This window comes from Pavona decussata, unplaced genomic scaffold, assembly GCF_977016875.1.
Source record: "Pavona decussata unplaced genomic scaffold, jaPavDecu1.1 SCAFFOLD_134, whole genome shotgun sequence".
Classification (NCBI taxonomy): domain Eukaryota; kingdom Metazoa; phylum Cnidaria; class Anthozoa; order Scleractinia; family Agariciidae; genus Pavona; species Pavona decussata.
This window is the reverse complement of record NW_028145547.1, coordinates 5,617,587-5,625,869: the sequence shown is the minus strand read 5'-3', so window position 1 is coordinate 5,625,869 and position 8,283 is coordinate 5,617,587. Positions and strand designations below refer to the sequence as shown.

Below are 8,283 nucleotides of genomic sequence, written 5' to 3'. Positions count from 1 at the left end.
TTTTATCTTGAGCCGTACCAAACAGCTGAAGTCACCCTGTTTCCACATAACAATCGCTTCATGATCTTTCATTAAACTTATGAAATTACTAATTTTAACATAGTAAAATCACATAAATGCCAGGGGTGCATTCCATTTAGCCAAAATTTTCAGTTCAACCGGTTGAGATGCAAATTAAACGCGCGGATCATGATGCAGAAATTTCCAAGAACAAACCGACGACCTTCGGAGGTAAACCACTTTTTCCCAACCGGTGAGAACGGAAATGACCATTCCGTTTAAAAAAATTCCCATTTCCTTTTTCTTGTGTTCTTGCACCATCATTGCAACCATCATGGTTTTCAGTTTGTTTGTTTTTTTTTTTATCTACCAATGAGATGGCAAGTTTGGAACAAATAGAAAAAAGCCATTCCATTTGACACCGAAAGTTTTGGTTAAATGGAAGTCGCCCCTGGTCTTGTAAGCGATGAACTGCAGACTGGTGTTCGAACCGAGCACTGAATACAGTGAGTAAAGCGCTATCTGGAACCGGGCCTAATTCTGCTCTCGTGGCACCTCTATGATAAACACGACGCTGCTTAAAATAACAAAAAAAAAAAGGAAAAATGAATAAACAAAAGTCTTGGGCGTTTATTGGATCGTTTAAGAGCATGTGTTTTCATCTGTCTTAAATGACAAAGTAAAGAGAGATTTTTTTATGAAAGTTTCGACATTTTTTAAAAGTATACATGTTTCGAATGCAATTTCGTCCATATTGATCCATCTTCTGCTTGTGTTGATCAACAGCTCAGACGACTGAGTCATACGCAAAACTGCATGGGCGGCAGAAGAAACACCCTTGTATGACCGGCGTGAATGCTAATCAGTCGGTCTGCGTTTTGACGCTACTTTCAGTCAGTTAAATCGCCGAATTCTGCTTACTTACCATTGCAACACAACAAGAAGAAGACAATTTAAACGGCCTTGGTATGTATTAGGTATCAGCTATAACACGCTGGTTACTGGTCAGAAAACATTTTGCCGTCTTCCTACTTCCTCCTACCCATTGTAAGCTCACTGTTTAATTATACAGCACGAATTAGCGCGCGAGCTCATTTCTGCTCTCTAACGGAAAAACCTGTTTGCAGGTTAACAGTTGATGAGTTTACACGTCTTGCTTATATTCAATTTCAAAAGCAATAAAGATGCACAACTGTCCAATGTCTTAGACTCTTCACTCTGTCTGGCTGGCACTGGGGAACTGGGTCATCGTTCGGGAACCTCTTTGCAATTATATTTTATGAGCAGTCGATATTTATTGAAGAGGGCATTTTAATGAATAATAAAGCAACAACAATGGGAGCTTTTTTTTTACCAGTAAAACCTCGTGAAATGGTGAAAACCTTTTGTCTCCAGAGCTAAATATAAAAGACATAAAGCCACTCTCGTCCCCAGAGCAGCGATTTTTTTTTTTTTTTTTTTGCCACGGAACGAGGCGATGGCCTGAAAGGAACGCGGCTCTGGGGCGAAAATGACATCAAACAAATGTTTCCTCGAGGAGCAGGACAATTGTTTTTAAGGTGAACGTTCCGTAATTGATTCGAGGAAAATCAAGTACGCCGGGGAAAAGATTACTTCTTTATATACATTTCGCAACTCGCAATTATGTGCCTCCCATTGAAAAATATCTCCTAAATCTCACCTTGCGTTGTGTCTCTATGTGGCGGGGAAGCTAGTGTTTCGTTATGACCCCTACAGCTGTGTCGGTGGGAGTCTATCGTTCCTGGAAGGTTCAACAATGTCTGATTGGTCTGCGGGAGAGGGGGCAGGCTGAACTTCGTAACCAGAGCCCTCAGGTTCTTTGGCCGGAGTTTCTCCAGGTAACCGACCACTGGCCAAAGAACCTGAGGTCTCTGGTTATGAGATTAGTAGACTGCAAGCAGTCCCTTTTCTGGATAGTCGAGAGGTCGCGCGAAAAAACTGGAGCGAACGAGCGGAGGGGGGCTTGGGGAGAGGCCTCTCCTCCAGTCTCTTCTCGTTTATTCCTCCTCGCTCCAGTCTCGCTGCGCTGTGAGCGCACCCTCTCGACTAACCAGAAAGGGACTGTTTGCAGTCTATGAGATTGAGGGCCAGACGAAATAACACCTTGGCCCTTCAGGTTGCAATTGAAGGTTGTGCGTTGGACTAATAACTCAACTCCGCAAAAAAAACTTTGTTATTGAAACGGAAAAGCAATTGTTACTATCGCTGAAGGGAGGAACGGTGGAGGCCTCTTTATAATTCTCACCTTATCCGTCTTGTAATTCCTCTAATAATATCAGATGAAATTTGAAATGAACTCTATCCCGACCACAAGAAATAATAAATTTATGTAATGGTATTAAAGGGAAAAGTGGAATTTCTTTTGTCAAAAGTCAACCTTTTTATTTATGAAGGCTGACCGGAGAAATCGAAAAAGAAATCAATGTCTTGGTCGTGTAAAAAGGGAAAAGCAATGCTGAAATTTAAGGACACTGCAGTGGTATCGGTTCGAGGGGGAAAATGCAAACTTTTCAAAAAACCGCCGACCGGTTAGCTCAGTTGGTAGAGTGCCGGACTACCGTGCGGGAGATCGCGGGTTCAAACCCCGGCCGGACCACCACTCAGGGTCTTTAAATAAATAACTGAGGAGAAAGTGCTGCCTTTGCTCTGACATCTGCAAATGGTTAGACTTTCTAGTCTTCTCGGATAAGGACGATAAACCGTAGGCCCCGTCTCACAAACCTTGTAAATAACTCTGTGGGACGTTAAAGAACCCACTCACTGTTCGCAAAGAGTAGGGGACGTAGTTCCCGGTGTTGTGTTCTGGTCTTTGTGCGTATATTTCGTATATCCCGGGTCCGCAGTAATTGGCCTTAGCTGTTGCGGTATCCCAGTCCATATTGGACAAAGCTAAATAAATAATACCGAAAAAGTTCCATTTTCTTTAGGCATCCGCAGTGCTAGTTTCCACCTGAATAGGTTTCGCTATCTTCAAAATGGAGTTGATTAATGGAGATAGCTATGGCAAAAAAGATTTAAACTTCAGTAATAGTCTTTTGGTTGTTGCCAAGCCACGGATTGTATTGTGATAAAGATGTCTTAAGAAAAATAAGTTGTTGTTAATGTATGTCAGGATTTCACTGAAGTCAGGTGACGTGAATAATAATTGGTTCTCGTTGATGTAGGCTACGTCTTCACTATACTGGATAGCTCTTGTGCCGGCAACAAAAACATATTTCCTTACCTTCACACACAAAAAAAGCCGATTTCGGATCGATTTTTGTGCCGGAGCGATGCTGCGCTGCTTCGGTCTTGAAAGTAAATCATCGTCACACTATCGGATAGGTTTTCGTGACACTTTGAAATTCTTGAGTACTAGTGTGAACAGCGAATCGAACCGAAACGGAAGTCAATAGGAAGGAGCCAGGATTGGATTCTAGTGGAAAGATGGCAGTGGTTTTGGGCCACTAGTACTTCTGTTCCCACCGGGGCGGAGTATTTTTCTCAACGGTATAGTATACTGGGACATAGCCTTACCAGAGACAAAAGCGCATACAACTGACTTAGCGAAAACAACGTTCAATTAAACCTTTAGATCAGCACATTTTTAATGGACCTTTTATCTTAGTACATTATTGTCTAAAGAGACGTTATAATCATCTACACAGTTATTGCTTATCTGTACTGGTTCACGTTATTTTTCTACGGTAGCTTTATTTTGCTACAGGAACGCTACTTTTTTACTACAGTGCTTTTTCTTGTGAGACGTTAATTTTCTGCAAGAGTGCGGTTTCGCCCCGTTCAGCAATTGCACTTTTCATTACAAGGTTCTCTGCCCTTTCCCTCGTTACGACAAGCCTGATAGCAGTTGTCATCACAGTCATCTGGCGGAAACATCTGGCGGTACTCTTTTTCAAAAGCGGGGTATTCTTTCTTTAGAGCTGAAACAAAAAGTACAGAGCTTAGTAGGTGACAAACCGTGGTTTCTTTAGCCCATGTTTAAAACCAACTAATGGCGTTGATCAAATCTTTAAAAACGTCAGTTATTAAAAGATAGTTTAGACGCTGTTTAACAAAACCACGTTCTGAGCCGTTTTCCATTTTGCCACCAATCATATCTAAACATTGGCTGCTGCTGACGGTAGCAAAAAGGCTTGCATCCCAGACTATAGAAAACTATTTATCTACTTAAAATAAAACACTTATGAACAGATTTGGAGGCCCATTGATTGTCTTAAGCCGCTTCTAAGTTAGACTTTCTTTAAATAACTGGCCTGTACATGGTTTCACCGTCAATTTTTGAACATTTTATCAGGCGTCATTTTCATTTTCAGAACGACACGTCTGCGTTCAGCTGGCTATTTCATACGTAATCCTCTCATGGTGGCGTGTGTTTACAAAGGTAGAACTGATGCCTGAAATTCGGCTATGTTGTTTAGTTAGCAATATTCATTTTAATGTCGGAAAATCTCAGTATCGATATAATGATAACGACGGGTGGGGCTAGGCCTAAGTTTTCGCCACGTACACCAGTTCAGTTTGAGACTTGATACGGACCTGATTATGTAGTGTTCTCCTTCAGTGTGTTCCATTCAGTACACGTTATTTCAACCATAATATAAATACTCTAAACGTGGAAAAAAAAGAAACGGTGGAAGAACGCTGTTCCACCTAGACTTACCTTCATAGTTACGATGTTCTGGAAAGTGTGCACGTGCTCGAAACGTACGCGATCGCGACGTCACTGACATAATCATCAGAGCCAACAAGAAAATTAGGCAAGCGATCTTCATGGTTTTTGGAAGTAAAAACTAGACTTGAACAATCTGCAAGGGACATCAAAATACATTATTGTTGGACTAATATCACACAAAATGATATGTGCTTTGCACTGAGATCACTCAGGGACACCCAACGCATGCCTGATTCGTTTCTGTAGAATATCTATTCGGAGAGACATTACGCACCATAGGAATTCGATCGAAGACAAGAAAATTTGAAAAAAAAATAGCGAATTCTTTAGAGAAAGGTCGCTTCAAACTTTGGCAACGTTGGAACACTAATCCATTTGTTTTTGGCGGGGAAAATACGTCGTTCAAAGTTCTTAAAAAGGCTTGGAAAGCCAATATTAATAGCTGTAGCGCGTAAATTCGAAGAAATGTGATTCTGTTCCCTATAATTTTGAGCGTTTTAAATTTCCAGCTCAAGAATCCAAACACATCAATTTTTTTTTTTAGCTTACACCGCAAACTTACCTTTTAAAAGGCCATAAAATGATGTGGAAATGTAAGAAACAACAATTGAAATGTTAATGTTCTTGTTAAACGCCCCCGATCACTAGCGTGACCGCATCAGTATGAATCCTTGATTTGAATATAGACCAATATACACTGGAATACGCCAGGCTCGAGATGTCGAACTTACAGCGTAACTATACACAACCAGACCAAGTTCATAAATTTTCTTCTCACCTATGTCAGACCACGCCACGAATTTTTCGTTTATAAAAAGCCGAAGCTTGATAAGACTGATAACACGGCCTCTTCAATGCCCACATGGATATGAAGATCAGAAGATCATCAAGAATCAGGGAACAATTTCTTCCATTACACATACTGTTAGTGTTAATAACACGAGACTAAGAGACGTCCGCCTTCCATTCTTCGATTACTTCTTTTAGACAAACCAAGAGCGGAGAAACCTTTCATACGAGCTTAAATTATTTTTTTCTAATGGAGCGAAATTTATGTTACCCGCTAAAAGTAATTATCATAATGACATATTATTTTCCCGCCTAAAATCTCAAATTTCCAATCTGTGATGTTGTTCAAGATGCTTAAATCCAGAGGTTCTAACGTCATTCGTACAACTCGCCTTCAAATAAAACGTTGATACTTGTTTTTACTTAATCTTGAAGCAATTGATTAAGACAAATTTTATTTTCAACGTCCTTTTGTTTTGATTTCTAAACTTATACCTAAAGTTTCACCGTTTAAAATTTAATCGTTAATCACAGAGAAACGATAATGATTAAAAAAGATGCCATAAAAACTATTTAGCCGAAAAAGCGCCACTTGAATTGTTGAAACTTCAAATCAAATTTGCAGAGATAATCCAAAGCTGTAGTGGGCGCAGGAAATATTTGCGCAGGCCGCTCCCACTTGGTCCACTTGTCGCGCGCCGATGCAATCTAATCAATACTTAGTTTTCGAGGTAAAAAGACAAATGTAATCGAGTAGAAAAGCTTAGATTTCTTTTGATCAAGGAATTAGTTTTACCCCAAAGTGGGTTAACAATTTGTCCTACGGAACACTGATCGAGACAACTTACCTTTGTGGAGCTGTCGACAAGCCGCACGCAAGTAACAAACTCTCTACCTTGACAGAAATCGCATGTTTAATGGCTCAGCTTGAAGTTATGCATCGGTTTATATGAAACATTTTAGTTCACGCTCTGTATCTTTTAGAATAATAGAGTTTTGTTCCGAGTAGGAACAAAGTCATTTTGCTTTCTTAAGAAGTCCCTATGGATTCTTCTCTTATGGAAGACAAAGTCTTTACAATACATCATCGCTCATCCGTGTGTAAAATTAGTCACCTTTTTAACAAAGCTATTATGAGGACGTCGCTAGAGCAGAACTACTGTACAACTGTTTGCGCGCAAAAATATATGTTTGTTCGGTTATAAGTGTTTCCCGCCAGTTCGCCAGCATTAATTATGAAACTGAAACCATTTTCACGCCGAGAGTAACTATTAAACCACTAAATCAACATATTTTAGAGCCAACCAAGCATTTTCCTTAATTGCAAATTTCGATGCCTTCTTTCTACCAATTTGCGCCTAAAATGCGCAAGAAAACGTTCTTCGGGGTTCAGCTCGTATATTTAAGCCCCAACTGGAATTTTACTTTAAACTGTTGACCAAAGGTGTTTAAACTGCATGCAACAAAAATCATCTTAAGTGACTTTAACTGGTACCTGGTACAAATGTTAGAAATAATGTAATATAATTTGACTAACTTTGCCCTCTTGAAACAATTTTCACATAAGTACGACATCAAAACTGGGCGCCAACTGTTTTCATGTAGTTTCACAGTGAATGACTTGCAGTTTGGAACGTTCTGTACGCGAAAAATACTTATATAATACTTAAAAACGGTCTGTCCAAGAATTTCAGCAGGACGGAAGCACTGGTTTGTGCAACTGAAGGATCTCGCACACTGATTCTAAACAAGACGTAATCGACCGCAAAATGGATGTAAAAACTCTGAAGGAAAGACAGGTATGAAAAGAGCTAAACGTGCACTCGACCCTTGCACTGATGGAAAACACTGAACAAAACACAAGGCTACCTAAGTCTTGGTTCTATCTGACAGAAGGTAGACTTACCTTCAAGGAGCTGTCGACACTTCAAGTTCTGAAAACGAACTGTCTTTCTTTCTAAGGCTTCGCATGTTTATATCAACAAGTAAATTAATATGCATACTCTACTATGAATCTTTATTGACGCTCTGTTTATCTCAGAGAATAGACTCTTTTCTGAATTGAATAAAATTTAATGAATGCCTAAATTTGTCTCATTCTTGAGGGCCTCCCTGGTGGCATACATGCATTGTCCAATCAGTGTCGAACTGATACGACCAGAAAAAAAAATCATCTCAGTTTCGACCCGTACAGATGGACTAATTTTATCCATTTGAACTATGGATCGTTCTCAAAGTGTGAGGCCAAAAGTGTATAGTCGTGGTCGGCACCGGCAAAATTTATTTAGTCCATTTGTTCGGGTCGAATCAGGTCAACAGTATTGGACAACCCTGTCATTCTTGTTCAAAATCCTCTGGCGTCTAAAGACCTGTTATAAAAGGCACTTGTGACAGCTATTTAGCAACGACCACTCTTTTATGCAAACGTTTTAAGAATGTTATTATTCTGGGAGTCTTCATGCCTCTTTGATTAACCGGTGGAGCATATCTATGATGCAAACTATAATTTGCAACAAATTTGTATCTTTCCCGCCAAATTATCAACAGCTTCTGTTCACTTTTTGTAACTTTCCCTTAGTTTGCTTGTCACGCAAAGCTCTGTATATGCTGCTGTTCGTCCCTTACAAAATATATATATATTTCCCGCCTTTTATAACCGTCGATTCGTGGAGTGAACTGATTTGCTTTCTAAAATTCGCATGTTTATCGTATGTCAAAATTGTTAATTATATAATAATCATATTTTATATGAATGGGGGTCTCTTTCTCTTAGATAATAGTTTGTTTCTGCCAAAAAAAGA

At 39.7% G+C, this 8,283-nt stretch overlaps 1 long non-coding RNA gene across 3 annotated transcripts; it reads right to left on the bottom strand.

Moving 5' to 3' along the window:
- Nucleotides 1-3,583: 3,583 nt before the first annotated feature.
- LOC146467933 (uncharacterized) lies at nt 3,584-7,487 on the bottom strand. 3 transcript variants are annotated; one of them, XR_014867658.1, is made up of 3 exons: nt 7,389-7,487; nt 4,682-4,826; nt 3,584-3,941 (listed from the first exon to the last, which is right to left on the bottom strand). It is a non-coding gene; the product is annotated as an uncharacterized LOC146467933 (long non-coding RNA). The 3 variants fall into 3 exon arrangements; XR_014867659.1 differs by lacking the exon at nt 7,389-7,487 and adding an exon at nt 6,331-6,434; XR_014867660.1 differs by lacking the exon at nt 7,389-7,487 and adding an exon at nt 5,256-5,739.
- Between the last annotated feature and the right edge of the window lie 796 nt (nt 7,488-8,283).